A 16,914-nucleotide genomic window follows, 5' to 3' on the forward strand; every position below is an offset into this window, starting at 1 on the left:
GCCACATATAAATTCATATTTTCCTCCCACATTCCTTAGGAACTTTCGTCAGATTGTTTTTTTTCTATATCTGAAAAGAAAATGAGTGTTGGTTAATTAGAATTCTACATAAAACCCCCACAGAGACTGCGATGACAGTGTTGCCTGCTTTTTGTTTCAGCCCGGTGGATGATGGTCAAAGTTTCTTCCACAAAGTTTCTTATGTGTCCCGGATGGCTGGATGCCTTGGCATGGTTGTTATAATTATTTTTTTTTTCTGTAGAATACAGCACTATAGAAATAGGAATAGACAGTAATATATCTGAGAAATGTCTTGCTGGACTATTGCACGTAAAGGGGGAAAAAGGAGCATACGTGTTTTTACAAAAGAATAATTTTCCTTTCAGCTGAGGATACACAATGAGCTGATTTAATTTTAACGAGTTTTAATCTGTCATTGTCCTTTCTTATGCTTATATAATCCAAATCCACTTTCACTGTCTATGTATAAGACCGGAATGCTTTTCATATATTTTCAAAGCATTAGTTTTCAGAGGAATTCTTCTGTTCCAGAAAAACATCCCTTTGCCCTCTTTTCACCTCTTTTCACCTTTTAGGAATGTCAGAGCAGCTATGGCTTTAACAGACTAAAATTTTTAATCAGAAAACTCAAGGTCTCAAGGTAATATTTCCTAGGAAGTCTGAATTTATGCTGCAAGTTTTGTGATTTACAGTATGTTTGGTATATTAAGGAAGGTTTCTTGTATACACAAATACTTTAAAATATGTGGTAATAAATAGTAATTAGCATAATTCTAAGCCCTAAATATTTTAATCTAGTTTTTTTGGTGTCCTGAGTGATGAATATTTTTTAAAATTTATTTATTTATTTTTCAGAGAAAGAGAGGGGGGGAGAGGGGGGGCAATGAGAGGCAGAGAGAGAGAGAGAGAGAGAGAGAGAATCCCAAGCAGGCTCCACACTGTCAGTGCAGAACCTGAAATGGGGCTCGAACTCGTGAACTGTGAGATCATGACCTGAGCTGAAATCAAGAGTTGAATGCTCAACCAACTGAGCCACCCAGGCATCCTCTGGGTGGTGAATAAGAAGGCAGTGATGCCATGATATCCTCTTTGGCTTTACTATGCTTATTTTTACCCACAGATTTCATAAAATGTGTTTTTCATCTAGTGTGTATACGTGTATGCATGCATATGTCTACGGATCTATACACACTTCTCAAACATACACAGATATTTACATAAAGTTCCCTCTCTTTCATTATGTTTATTTAGGAGAATTAGTGATATTAGAACAATAAGGCATTTCAATCATGTGAAATCTCAGATACTCTTAAAATGGAAGGACTATGGAAAATATTGTTTTGCCTGTTTCCTTTGTTCATTAAAAAGTGATTAACCATTCTAATGGTACTAAATAAGGGGCAGCACATCAATATTTGGTCTGAAGAATGTTGTATTTAGAGGTAGATATGACAGAAGTTTATTAGAGAAATCAGAATTGGTGTTCATGATTTAAAGAAACAATTATAGAGGAAAGAAAAGGAATGGATGGGGGCAGAAGGTCAAATTCGTACACATTGATTGATGTTAGGTTTCTTTTGATTTTGCCATAGGTATACTTACAATGAAGGACAAAGTCTGAAAAAGGAGGAGGGGTAGGGAATATGGAACAAGGGACTAAGAATATGAGAAATATGAGCTGTCAATTCTAATCTTCACTTTGCTCTCCAATAATCTTGTGAATCTAAGCTCTTTAGCCATTTTCCTCTGTAACTTCAGAACGGTTGAGCCCAAAGACTGTTTTCTTCAGTTATTTTATACACGGTTCCATTACCCAGGATTCCTCTGGTTATAGTTTTCTTCTTAACAGAATATGGAAGGGCCCTAAAGATAGCACGGTGGAGGCAAGTCCATTTGAATTTCCACGCCCCTTCTGGGTTCACCAAGATACTCCATGTCTGTTCCTAGTCTTGAGAAGGAAGGCTTATTTTTTTCCCGAAAGCAAATAGACACAAGACAGTTTGCTAAGGTATAGAGTAACACTTGGGATTTCTATAGAGGATTTTAGATGTCTTAGCTGGAGTTAAAAATTGCCAGAGTAAGTGTCTACTTTACCAAATTAGATGGTCTAGTCCTGTTTCCTTGGACTACAAGGAGTGATGAAGACTGTAAAACCCTGTAGTTTGGGACAGACTTGGTATTGGTCTGGAGGAACATCTTGCCCTAAGAGGACTTATGTAGACAGACTTGGCTGGCTTGTCAATCAAAGGAGACCTTAGAAAATGTGTGTGTGTGTGTGTGTGTGTGTGTGTGTGTGTGTGTGAGAGAGAGAGAGAGAGAGAGAGAGAGAGAGAAGGAGATTTTTGTTGGTTGTGGCCCCATCTGAAAGAGAAGCCCCCATTTTTGTTTTGAAAGCTATGGTTTTTAGAATCACCATCAGAGACTACCTAAAATTGATAAAAATGTTTGGGGCAGAAGAGGGTGCAACCAATGAATGGATAAATAAATAAGGGGCTAAAAGAATAAAGGAATGAAAAAACTAGAAGTAGTCCGACTTCACTTTATAGATACATTCATCTCTGACCAAATGGATACTTCTCATAAGTGAGTAGTACAACTCAAGTGCCTTTGAAGACAAAGGTTAAGAAAGAGCTAAGGAATGACTTTAAAGCAAATTTTACTACCAGAGCTTAAATAAACCAAAATGTGGTGACTCTGTTGGAAGAGGTCTTCATGGCACTGAGGGGGCTGGAAAACTTTTGAGGGTTACCATGTCCTGGATACAGTACATCTGGCTCCACTGTCAACCAGAGCCATCACTTTTTGTTCATTTTGGGGGGAATCTGTGAATAGTGAGCTCAGTTAAAACCTCTGGTCACCTCCTGGGGACAATCTTGGCCTGCATCCTATACCTGGGGGCATGGGAATCACCTGCCCTGAATAGGATGGCATCCCTGAGACCTCTGCTGGAGCATGCAAACCTCAGGGATGGTAGGGGCAGGTGGGATCCTTGGGAAAGGAGGAGAGTGAAAAGGAAGATTCTGTGATTGACAGTGACATGGATGAAATACCTTGCGCCAGCTGACCCGTATTACAAAGTAAAGCAAAAGCACAGCAGCAATGACCACAGCCAGCAAGGCAGAGTCCCCAACTCAGGAAAGACTCATAATGGAAGATATATTCCTGCTGAGATTATTGATATAGATGCCAAATTCCAGCAAAAGGCCAGAGAAAGTATCCAGGCATGATTAGTGCAGCTACGCTATATGGGGCAATGACATTTTAGGGGGCAGGAAGCAGAGAAAATGGCCAACATCCCACCCACCCTGGTCCCTGGCAGCACCTGCATGGCACTTAGGGGATCCAAGGTAGTCATTCCGCTATGGATTGGATTATTCTAGCCTTCAGGGACACTTGCCCCAGTGAAAAGGATCTCTCTAGGTCTGTGGGATCCTGGAAATGTAGAGGAGGTACAGCAATTCCTAATGGAGTTGGGAATGAATCAGGCCATCTATACCCCTGTCCTTTGAAGGTCCTGACTGAGCCACATTCACTGCAGGAATGAAAGCTAAGGTACTCCAGTCTGCTCCCAGCATGTGGTATGGAAAAATTGGGTTGTTCTAAAGGGATTAACATTATGGCTTGCATAATGGGAAGCCTCCAGGTGGATGATCATGAATAATCCCCTTCTGGGGTCAGGATATGTAAAAAGATATTTGAGTTTGCCTGTAACTGAGGCAGCCCTTACTGTCTTCCATGTCCCAGTTCATGGGCACTGACAAACCCTGGTAAATAGGAAGCTGATGTCCTCACTGGGGTATAAGCCCTACCAACAGACCCTTCAGTAGATACAACAGGTTCAGTGTACAGAAAAGGGCAGCCTCCATAGCATAGCTGCCATAGCATAGGATGTTGGATTTCCTTTGGAATTCGGTGACTTGGTTAATGTTCTGAATGTTCTGCATGTTCTAAACGACACTCAAAGCAACTGTCAATGAGTCTGGGACCATCCACTGGAATTATCAATGAATGAGGGACTGGCAAATTCATTACAGCGGCCCTGTCCCTTTGAGGGAGGTTCTAAATTTGTCTTGGTTTGTGTGGATACTGCATCTGGTCTAATCCAAGTTTCTCCCCATAACCATGCAACCTGGCTACTGCCATTAGGGGATTAGAGAAACTGAGTACCATGTATGGACACCCTCGCTGAATACACAATCATCAGGGGTCACATTTCAAAGATCATGATAAGCAAGACTGGGCAAAAGAACATGACATTGAATGGAGGTTCTATCTCTCCTACAACCCACAAGCAGTAACATCGATAGAAAGAAAAAATGGAATATTAAAGCAGCAGAACCATCTTGGCTGTGTGGACTAAAGAACTATCCAGGCTCTAATACCTTTGTATGATCACCAGTAGAACCTGTTGTCCCATATGCCAGACGGGGGATGCTTGCCGGGACAACCAACACCATGAAAGTATGGAAGTCGAAGGAAACAGCCATTGCCCTGTCTCTCACCATGGATCAATGTGCTGTGCTGCTGAGAACACCAAGTGGCATCACACCTGGGAAAGGAGTTATCTACTGAAATTTGCAGTGGGATGTCCTGCTGAGATGGGTGACTTATTTCCCATCCTTGGGTGAGGTGAAACTGCTCAGTCTCCATTGGGATCTTGTTGTCTGGCTGCAAACCAGACCTGTTGAAACACACTACACCTGGAATGAAAGATCATTGAAAGAGGGGACGAGGCGGGAGTACTGCTTCCCCCAGCTAATATGTATGGTATGCAGACCCAGGTCAAATTCCTAAAGCTGCGGCCACATCAACATCTCAGGATCAGATCACAAATGTAATTCTTACAGGAGGAGAAGACTTTCCCGTACAAGTTCCTAGTAAACATCTGTCTTTTGGGCCTTAGACTCCTGCTGCTCCTGTGCTATCTGGTCACGGGATGGGCACCTGATGGCAATACCTTTCTATAGTGGGTCCACTGGTATGCCTGGCAAAGGAGTCAGTCCAACTGTTGGATGTGTGTGCCGTTGTCCGTTTCTAGCTCATCAGGATTACCGTGATGGGTGTTACCATTCCGGGGAGGGGCTTGGAAGGCCCTAAACATACATTAAGAACAAGCTGTACTAGGACTCTTAATTTACCTGATATTACCCATACTGACCCAGAAATGTGGCCTGCAGCACACTCTATCAGTAACACTAAGCGCAGGTGTTCTTTTCTCTCAACCACACTACACAGGCAACCCACCAAACTTCTGCCTGGAAGGGGCCTAAAAATACTACCATAAGAGCCATGGTAACTCTGCTCAGATCTGGGATAGGTTCATGCAGCTCATCCAGTTTATGGGCGTTTGAGCACCCAGGTACCCTTATGCTGGGAACAAAAAAATCACTCGAAACAGAACCAACTCAATTGAACCAGGAATATGGAATGGATATCATTGGAAATGTGCAATCCTTCTTCCACTTTAAAGGAGAGTGAGTAGTTTGGCACTGACTGGTTGTGCTGCCTGTGTGTTTATTGGGTGGCCCCAAATGGGACCCAGTGTGTGTGTAGCACAAACCTTTGACTATCGCTTCCACCTGGGTGGTTGGACCACTGCACCCTGGATTTTTCCTAGGTGTAGGGGAGAATCCACCCCATGGAACAAATATTGCAAACCTCTTTCTTAAGGCCAGATGGGCACATTCTGTTTTCTACTGTACGATTATTTGGCTGCTGTCTTTGTCCCCTCCGTTGGCCTGGAGGACACATAGAAGCTCTTACTAAATTTACCCAGCAAGTCTTAAATGATAGCTGGCAAAACCTGTCTTTATTGAACACTCAAATATCTCTGGGGAGAAAATCTGTTCTCCAAAATAGGATGACCTTGGACTTTATTACTGCTTCCCATGGAGGCACCTGTGCCATCATCCAAACAGAATGTGTGTTCATTACCTGATGAGTGCAAATGTGTATCTTTATTAAATCACACAAGGATACAAGTGAAATGTCCTGACTGATCCAACCCCTAGTCTAGGGTACTTAATAAATCAGGAGTTTAGACCCGGGATCCTTGGTGGGAAAAATGGTTACTTATTTTGGGAATCATTATCTTAATCTCTGTTTTCTCTTGCACGTGCCTATACTGTCGCTGTGCTATCTGCTTCCAGTCAGCCGGCTAGCTGCCAAATGAGCTGCCTCCCTTCTAATGCAATCCCTTCCTGACTGTTCAGGGCCCACTGCGGAAGAGCGGGTCATGCAAGATTGTAAGAGCTGGTCACAAGGAGGTCATGGAGAGGCCATGACTGCTGGTTGACCCAAGAACAGGACCCAGGGAAACGAGGCTCCTCCCCCTCCCCTGTCGTTGGAATGTAGTTCCGCTCACTGTGCTCACAGTGGGAGCCACTGCCTCCTATGTAAACTTTTCAGATTCTGGAAGGTGGTACCAAAATATACTCATTTTGCGATGGCCAGATAAACCTTGTGTGCAAGTTCCTTTGCTTATGAAAGCTGCTACCTACCCATCTGGGGTGACTGCCTCTTTCTTTGGCTTCCCCCTGCCCTCTACAAGAGGAACCGCCAGGGAAGCTCCTGAAGTTTCAACGAACAGACTCCTTGAGGTGAAATTTATTTTCTACTTGACACTGTCCCCATTTGGAATACTGACTTTCTCCTTTTTGTAGAAAAATGGGAATTAAGCCATACAAAATCTTTACACTCTCCTTCTTATTAATGAGCAGACTCCTCATCAGGACAGACTGCAGTTCCCCAAAGAGAAGGCGAAACAGGAAACGCTTGCTGAATTTACTGTATGTTTATTAGAAAACAGTCACTCAAGGGATACGAATCCTATCAGCCATGTCGGCATTTGCTCTTGTTCTCTCTTGTTTTGCACCTGCTCCTCCCTGGACAGGATCCTAGGGTCACTAGATGAATTCTTCTGGGACCAGAAGCAAAAGTGAGAATTTGGTGCTCGAAAAGGATCAAATTCCTAACGAGCCTTATCAAACTTATTAACAAGAAACATGAGCTGTGCTTCTTGGGGACTTGGCGCAGAATTCTGATTTGGCTCAAGGATGCATTTGCTGAGAGAAATAACTCACAGAAACCAGGGGAGATTTTATTTCCAGAAAGTGTAACTTGGGGTAGAGGAATGACCATTCAAATGGAAGCTTCAAGGGATACCAGGTGGTAAAATTAGCAGATGTGAGACTACTGTGGTCCCTGCAGCTTTCCCTTTTATCGGCTTAGAGGTTATATTGTCCCATATTCGGATTCTTCAACTATTTCCATCTACAAATATTTCTCTAATATATAGTTATCTCTACCATTAGTAATAATTGCTCCTCCAAATCAAATGAATCCTACCACTAAATAAGTGTTCTAGTTGGCCAAGTTGTGTGTCAAGCCCCACTGCTTTTAGATTTATTGAGCTCTTTATGACCAGTGTGGGGTAGACTGAATGGTCTACTATGCAATCCTCTGGCTGATACCTCTATAGCTCCCAATCTCTTTAATTCAGTATATGAGTCTTGGTTTTTCCTCAACATGAGTTAAAATTTCTGTGAATTCTCAAGGTAATTAATTCAACCCTTCCTTCAAAAAAAGTATGGAAACTTCATCAAAAAGGAATGAATAGTACAATGATTATCAATAATTTCTACTTGGGTTCATCAATTGTTACAGTATTTTTACGGTTTTTCCTCTCTATATAAATACATATATTTTAATGAACTTCTTGAAAATAAATTGCAGATATTATGACATTTCACTCATAAATATTTAGCATTGATATCTTATAAATAAAGATGTTTAGCTATTAACCACCATATCATTATCACACAAAGAATTTAATAAGAATCATGTGCTGTTGTTTAATATATAGTCCATTTTCAAATTTCCCCAGTTGCCCTAAAAATGCCATTCATAGTTTTTTGTTAACTTTTTTTTCCCTAGGATCTCATCAAATTTCTGGTTGTGCATTTAGTCTTTTTTAATTTAGAAAATTTTCTTTCATCTTTTTACTCTGTTTGTTTTCTGTGTCAAAGAATTTTTTGAGGATCCAAGCTAGTTATCTTGTAGAATGTTGTTTATCTTGGATTTGTCTGATTGTTTACTTATGATTAGAATCAGGTTAGACGTTTGTTTGGCAGAAATATTGCAAAGATGATTGTAGTAGGTTGACTTATTGTTCAAAAATATTTCACTACTCTTCTCTTGTCCTTGCCAATATTTCTTAGAGGAGCGTATTTCCTACCCAAGTCTTTGTATGTGATTTGCTGAGGCCAGTGGGATGCTAGCAGATATATCATGAGAAGTTGGGCTTGTTCTCTTGTGCTTCTGAGATTAACATGAAAAAAAAAAAAACATTTTCAATTTCAGAAAATTGTGTGATGTATAGACCTGACCTGAAACCACAGCCTGAAGCCAAGTCTTGCCTGGATCAGTAGAACCTCAGCTAATCTGCAGATGTGTAAGCAAATAGTTTATTTGTTGTCTGCCACTGAGATTTTATGGTAGCATGTTATACAAATAAGCTAAATGAGACAGCAATCATGTTGAATTTTCTTTTTAAGGTCATAAAAAACACATAACAGGAGATCTAGCCCCTTAATTTATTAAGATACAGTATTATTAACTATATTCACATTATTGTACAACCGATATCTAGAACTTTTTCATCTTGAGTAATTGGAACTCTATACCCATTGATTTTTCTTTTGCCTTAGCACTTGGCCACCACCATTCCACTTGCTGCTTCTATGAGTTTGACTAGTGTAGACACCTCTTGTAAGTGAAATCTTACATGATTTTAGGAGGAAAGCTTTTGGTGTTCCACTGTTGGGTATGATAGCTAGTGGGTTTTCATATATGGTCTTTCTCATGTTGAGATAATCTCCGTCTGTTCTTAGTTTGTTAAGTGTTTATATCACGAAAGGGTGTTGAATTTTGTCGAATGGATTTTATGCGTTTACTGAGATGATCATGTGATTTTTATTCTTCATGCTATTACTGTTGTACATTACGTTGATTTCATATGTTGAATCATCCTTGCATCCCAGTAGTAAATCCATCTTGGTCATGGTATATAATCATTTTAATGTACTGTTGAATTTGATTTGCTAGTATTTTGTTGAGGATTTTTGTATCCCTATTTACCTAGGATATTGGTCTGTAGTTTTCTTTTATTGGTAGTCCCTTTGTCTGACTTTGGTATCAGGGTGATTAATTCTGGGTTCATAAAATGAGTTTGGAAGTAGTCACTGTTCTTCAATCTTTAGGAAGAGTTTGAGGAGGATTGGTGATAATTTGCTAAATGTTTGGTGGATTTAACCAGTGAAGCCATCTGGTTCTGGGCTCTTCCTGGTTGGGAGGTTTCTGATTATGACTTTCATTTCTTCTCTGCTTAGAGATGTGTTCAGATTTTCTGTTTCTTCATGATTCAGTCTTGATAGCTTGTATGTTTCTAGGAATTTATTATTTTCTTCTAAGTTTTCTAACTTGCTTAGAGTAGTATAATAGTTCGTAGTAGTCTCTTACAATTTTTTTTTTTTAAATTTCAGTGGCATCAGTTGTTATGTCTCTTCTTTCATTTCTGATTTTTTTTTAATCTTCTCTCTTTTTTCCTGGTTAGTCTACTTCAAGACTTGCCAATTTGGTAGATCTTTTGAAAAACCCAACTCTTAGTCTTGTCAATTTTTCCAGATTGTTTCCCTGTTCTCTCTTTTATTTATTTCCACTCTGATCTTTATTATTTCCTTCCTTCTAAGGACTTTGGGTTTAGTTTGTTCTCCTTTTCCTAGTTCTTTGAGGTATAAATCTTGGTTTCTATCTGAGGTCTTTCTTGTTTCTACTTTCACTTATTTATGTTTTTAAATGTAGGCATTTACCACTATAAACTCCCCTATTAGTACTGCTTTAGCTGCATCCCATGAATTTTGGTATGCTCTGTTTTTGTTTCTATTGTTCTCAAGATAGTTTCTCATTTCTCTTTTGATTTCTTCTTTGACCTATTGCTTGCTCAAAAGCGTGTTGTTTGGTTTCCACAAATTTGTGAATTTTTCAGTTTTCCTCTTGTACTTGTTTTCTAGTTTCATTCCATCATGTGTGGAGATGGATTTCAGTCTTTTAAAAATTTGTTAAGACTTGTTTTATGACCTAACTTGTGACCTATCTTGGATAATGTTCTGTGCACACTTTTTTAAAAAAAATTTTTTTTTAGCGTTTATTTATTTGTGAGAGAGAGACAGACAGACAGAGTGTGAGTTGGGGAGGGGCAGAGAGAGAGGGAGACACAGAATCTGAAGCAGGCTCTAGTCTCTGAGCTGTCAGCACTAAGCCCGACACGGGGCTCAAACTCACGAACCATGAGATCATGACCTGAGCCAAAGTCAGACACTTAACCGACTGAGCCACCCAGGCGCCCCTGTTCTGTGCACACTTGAGAAGAATGGGTATTCTGCTGCTATTGGGTAAGATGTTCTGTATATATCTGTTAGGTCCATTTGGTCTATAGTGTTGTTCATGTCCTTTGTTCCATTATTGATCTTATGTCTGAATGTTCTAGTTATTATTAAAAGTAGTATTGAAATCTCCTACTATTATTGTGTTGTTATCTATTTGTCCCATCAGTTCTGCTAATGCTTTTTACATGTATTATGTTTGTTGTAGATATATTTATAATTGTTACATCTTCCTGGTGAATTGGCCTTTTATCATTGTATAACGTCCTTCTTTGTCTCTTCTGACAGTTTTTGCCTTAAGATCTATTTTGGTGATATTCTCATTTTGTTCATGCATCATTTTCCGGAGATCATTGAGCATCTTTATTACGGATATTTTACATTCTTTGTTAGGTAATACATTTACCTCCCTTTCTCTATGGTCATTTTCTGGAGTTTTATTTTGTTCCTTTGATTGAGCTGTACTTTCCTTTTTCTTCATCTGCTTTGTAAGTTTGTGTTGTGATCTGTGTTTTTGGAAAAGCAGTCCCCTCTAGTCTTTGCGGACAGTGTGCAGTGAAAGACTGTCGCCAATCAGCCTGGTTAGAAATTCTGGCGATCTCTCAGACCTTTTGATGGATGTGTCTTCTCTGGACTTAAGCATGTAAATTCCCAATTAGAGTGGTTTTTTTGTCATTATCTTTTTTTCCAGGAGTTTGCAAACTTTTGCCTCTTTCTGGTGTCTAACTGTGGTGCTGAAGGTTTTCTGGAGTGGCTATAAACTGTTGTCACTCTTGTCTGTTGTCAGTGGCTCCCAGGCTCCTAGAGAATGCCAGATCCTCTCAGTGTCTAAGTCCATTGTCTCGAAACTAGTCCTTTGGGCAACCTCTGGGAAAGCCAGACATTGGACAAAAGCTCCATTCTTCTCTTTCCTCACTGAGGAGAGCTTTCTTGGTCTCTGTCTACTTTACTGTGTGTTCTCTGGGACAAACAGCAAACTCCTCAGCCCTCTTTCATTCTCCGTGGCCCCCAGGAACGCAGAACGTGCTGGGTTTTGTATGTATTCTGAGGCAGGTGAGAAAGAAACAAGGCCCTCAGGCAGCCCCCCGAAACAGCCAGAATGTTGGATGCATGCTCCAACTCTTTCACTTCCCTGGGAGAAGCCAGGGGTTGGGGTTTTCATCAGCTTGTTCCATATTGATCAGGGGAGAGATTATATTGAGTGAGTGCATGTTAGGCCATACCCTTGCCTTTGTCCTCAGTGGCATGAAACCAGGACCCTTTACTGTCAGAACTTAGATTCAGACAAGAAGAACGTAATCCCTCAGGAAGACCCTCCCCTGCCAAACATCTGAACACTGGAGACGTGTTTCAGTCTTTTCTTTCTCTGGAGAAAAGCTGAGAGTGGAAGTTTTCACGGATGGCTTCAGCTGGGATGTGAGGAGGGACTAAGGTGAGTGATTACCACGGACTTTCCTGCTGGCTTTGACGTGGAGGGTTCATCCTTGCCTGCGGTGTACGAGCCTCTCATCTGGTTCCTAGATTTCTCACGAAAGGAGTTGGTCTGTGTATTATTGTTGAACATAGGCCTCTGTGGGGAAGGGGGTTCTGAGGCTTCCTATTCTACCATCTTGCTGATGTCACTCTGTTCGCTTTTTACGTGATTTCATGCCACGTTTCTCACTATTGGTGGTGCCCAGTTCATCAGTTGACAAAGATAACGATCAATGAATTCTTCATTACAAAGAGACACTTTCTGCTTTGTAAATGATAAGTCAACCGTAGGGTGATATTTTGAGATCGTGTGAATATCATCTTTCTCAACAATCTCTCCTTCAGTGGCGCTAGCGTCTGTTGGCCATCTTTACCTGAGTCAATTATTGCATAAAGACTCTGCTATGGACTGAATGTTTGCCTTTCCCCTAAATCCCCAAATAAGAAAATGTTGAATCCCTACTCTCCAGTGTAATGGTATTTGGAGGTGACACCTTTGAGAGATAATGAGGTCAAGAGGGTGGACCCCTCATAGTGGGGTTAATGCCGTTACAAAAAAGAGAGAGAAGCAGGAGATGTCTCTTTCTTTGCATGCACACACCAAGAAAAGGCCCCGTGAGGATGAAACCAGGAAGAGGGCCCTCACTGAGGACTCAAGCATGCTGGCATCCTGAGTTCAGACTTCCAGAACCATGAGAAGTAAGTGTTGGCTGTTTAAGCCTTCCAGTCTATGGTGTTTGTTACCGTGGCCTGAACTAAGACAGACTCTGACCCTCCTTATGATGCTGTTTGTAGTTCTTAAAAATGATAATAAGGCTGATGCCATTTGCCCCTCTGATTCCCTCAAGAAAGAAAAACTAGATTTATGTATATATTTATATACTCTGGGGAAGAGAAAGTACCTTTATCAGGAGGATGCAATAACCTGAAATATAATTAATCTTTCTGTGTTTTCCTGGGGTTGCTGGTCTCTATTTGAGTCCTGTTTCCAAGATGGAGAAAGGGGCTATGGAGCTGTGGTAATGTTTTCAGAATGATTGTAGGGTATTTTTACACTATCCTTGAGCTGAGCTCACATTTTGGTTAATAAAAGGAGTTAATAAAGGGAGGGTTTTTACTTAAGACAAATTAAAAAATTGAGTGTTGGTAAATTATGGTATATTCATAGATGGGAATACTATGCAGTCATTAACAGGAATGTTGTAGATAAATATTTGATAACATAGAAAGATGTCTGTATTATATTGATTAAACAGTAGTTTACTTAATAATATACATTATGAAAAAAGAAATGCATGTCTGTATACAGTGAAATTACATTATACAAGATAAAGTCATTTGTTAATTAAGAGATTACTTATAGTCAAAATTCTGCTTAGAACTACTTTAAGTCATCCATAAAGAATAATACACATGGTTTTATGTATACACAAATCACTCAGGGACTTTGTACACTTTGAAATTTGGGAACCAGAGGGTTAGACTAAAGGAAGGAACTATATGAAGATATTTGGGAATTCGAACCATTCTGTCTTTAATGTGACTATCAGATTCATAGACATCAGTGGGAGATGGGTGGGTTGAGAATAATGAAGTGTTTCTGCTTATCTTTAAGCACATATTTCCCTAATTTTATTATTAAGCCTCTAACATTAATTCATTTGAATACAATAGTTTGTTGTTGTGAGAATTGAGTGAAGTAATGGAGATTCATCTTGGGGAAGACAACAGCCAGTTAGGTCCCGAAGTCTGTGCACAGATAAGTTAAGTGTGTGCATGATTCAGTTCGCAGTATGCTGGGATGTGCATGTGTGCATGTGTGTGTGTGTCGGGGGGGGGGCGTTAAATTCTGGGAAGAAATGCACTAAAAGTATTAACAATGGTTAATTATCTTTAGGTAGTAGTATATTTTGAGCCATTTTTATATCCTTTCTTTTTTTCTTCTTTTTTTAAATGTTTATTTGTTATTTTTGAGGGAGAGAGAGACAGAGAGAGAGCAGGGGAGGGGCAGAGAGGGAGACACAGAATCCAAAGCAGGCTCCAGGCTCTGAGCTGTCAGTGCAGAGCCCGATGTGGGGCCCGAACTCACCAACCGCGAGATCATGACCCGAGCTGAAGTTGGGTGCTTAACTGACTGAACCACCCAGGCGCCCCTTTATATCCTTTATATAGTTTTAAAATATTTCCTAAATTTTCTACCTTGAACATTTCTTACTGTGATGATTTGTTTTGTTTTACGTGTGTGTGTGTGTGTGCGTATTGAATAAACTTTAGTTTTTAGAACAGTTTTGACAGCAAAATTGAATGACAGGTACAGAGACTTCCCCTATATCCTCTGATCCCACTCGCTCACTGCCTCCTGCATTATCTGTACTCCTCATGTTACAACTGTTGAACTTAGACTGATTTTTTTTTTTTTTTTTTGCCAAGTCAAAGCTTCAGTCCTGAGTGAATCTAAGCAGTCAGCGGGCCTTGAGACAAAAATTACTTTTCTCCTTTTGGGTCCCAAGAAAGATTCACAGATCATATGTTCACAGGCTGTCGGCAGACTGCCTTGGGTAAAGGGCAGAACAGCCCTCAACTCTAGTCACCCTGTGGGGCGTCAGGGACGGTTCTCCTCATTTGGGACGGCACTTGAGGTCGTGCTCTAGAGAATGGGAAAAGGAAGGAACTAGTCCAGATTAAATACTATTTATGCTAAATTGCTTTATGTGATACAAGCAATCCTAAAGATGGTGGTGTTTTCTCCTCCCCAAACTGAGTGTAAATTAACACTTTCACTATAACTGAATCAGGGTCTCCTGAGTTCAGACTGTGGTTCCCCAAGGAGTGTCAAAATGCAATGTAATTTATCAGGATTTCCAAAATTAGCTTTCAGTGATGGTTATTAAAATAAAGACCCCTGTTTGTGGTCCAACTTGTGGGTTGTCATTTCACATTAAATATCATGCTTCTTTTTGTACCGCTGACCTTATAATTACGCTGATTGGTAAGATACGTGTGGAAATAAAATAATATGAAGGAGTAATGAAACCATTATTTTTTCAATGTTTATTTTTGAGAGAGACAGAGAGACAGAGTGTGAGCAGGGGAGGGGTAGAGAGAGACACACACACAAAGAATCTGAAGCAGGCTCCAGGCTCTGACCTGTCAGCACAGAGCCTGACATGGGGCTCGAACCCACAAACTGTGAGATCATGACCTGAGCTGGAGTCAGAGGCTTAACCTACTGAGCCACCCAGGTGCCCTTAAAACAATTCTTTAGGAAAAATAACAGCGTTGGGAATCCTTTCTGTAGATAGTAAATAAGCCATACCTTAAACTCAATTCAAACATGGATTAGATTACAAGTAGTTGTTAGAAACAGTATAAATAACATTTTATTGGGCACCAATTAGCACCAGACATTATGTTAGATGCCTTACATCTCCCTTGATCTTTTATGGTGGGTGATTTTTCTTATCCCCATTTTATAGATGAGGAAGCGGAGGCTCACAGAGTTTAGGAGGCTTGGCCAAGGTTATCAAGTCAGTCAGTAATAGGGCCAGGATTCCAAAGTTCATACTCTGCCTGTTAGTTCTGGAGAGAAAACCTTCCATTTTCAGAGAGCAACGAGGACTTGAGGAGACCCCAGATGTCAACATTTGGGGATATACTTTAATGACGACATCAAGAAATGGGAAGTGTCTTTGAATATACTACATCTAAAATGAAGAAAATGGCAAGATGGCAGCAGTAAAGAAAGGGGTGAGAAATGAAGGAAGAGCAGTGTAAACAGTGGACAGCAATGTGTGCATGGGGATGGGCTGGGACAGAGTGTAAAGGGGGATTCAGGAAAAGCTTAGCAAACAGAAGTGAGGGGCAGCCAGAGTGTAATTTAAGGAGGCCAGTGATGGAGAGCAGGGAGAAGCTACATAAAGTCTAAATTGGTGATTACGAGGGAATTTATTGATGGAAGTAAAATCTTAAATTGCATGCTTAATGTCAATCTAGTTTACAGTTTTAGGTAATGTAAACTAAGGGTGACAAATTCAGAACAGATGGCAAGAAGCAAGTTTTACAGAGAGCAAATCACAAATGCCCGTGGAATGGACATCCTGCAGGGACAGCACTCAAATTCACTTCCAGGGGACCTCACAGCCCTCATCAGTGATTTACGTGTGACAGTCATGGGCGGAAACTACCCACAAACAAAGTTCCCTCCAGTTGCCGGCAAGGGGAGTCTGTTGACTCATTTGGCGTGATTTGCAGTTGCATTTCAGGGGAAGAGCCTCCTGACAGGAACACTGTGGCAATGACTTTTAAAAACAGATGTACTGTGATAATCTAATGGCAAATTCCTCTCCTCAATTTTCTCTCCAAATGTTTGTGTGTGTCTGCTTTGGAGAACTGTTCAGAAATGTCTGGGCAAGCGTCGTGCCGTGGATGTGGTGTTGGGTACCCACTCTTTGACCTAGATAGGAATTGCAGGGAAATCAGATTTGGAAATATCTTCTTCTCTCCCCACCATTCACATCAAAATTGTAAGGTAACTGCCTGCCTGATCAGATTTCAAGAGTCTTTTGATGGAGGGGCACAACACAGTGACAGTTAGATGGATGAAAGGCAGAGCTCTGTGTTGTTTACAGGAGAGAGAAGTCTACTGTCCAAGGCCACAGGAGGGTGGTGGTGGTGGGGGGGGGGGTTGCACCAGGGGAGGGTAGCAGCAAGTTGGAAATGTAGAAGTTGGTTTATATTCAGCAACTGCGGGGAGAGCAGCTGGGCTTCCCAGGCTTTCTGGGGATTGCCCAATTCAGATATCCTGCGGCGTCTGGGGCCCAGATACCGTCCTTCCTTGTTTGATACAACTGGTCCTTGGGGGAGTTTGGGTGTTTCCTTAGTGGCCCTGGGGAGTGGGGGCCTGCTAAGGAAGTGGTGGGAGTGGTGCCTAGCAAATTTCTTGGAAAAAAAAAAAACAAAACGAAATTGAGAGTTGTTA

Source organism: Leopardus geoffroyi, chromosome A1, assembly GCF_018350155.1.
Source record: "Leopardus geoffroyi isolate Oge1 chromosome A1, O.geoffroyi_Oge1_pat1.0, whole genome shotgun sequence".
Taxonomy (NCBI): domain Eukaryota; kingdom Metazoa; phylum Chordata; class Mammalia; order Carnivora; family Felidae; genus Leopardus; species Leopardus geoffroyi.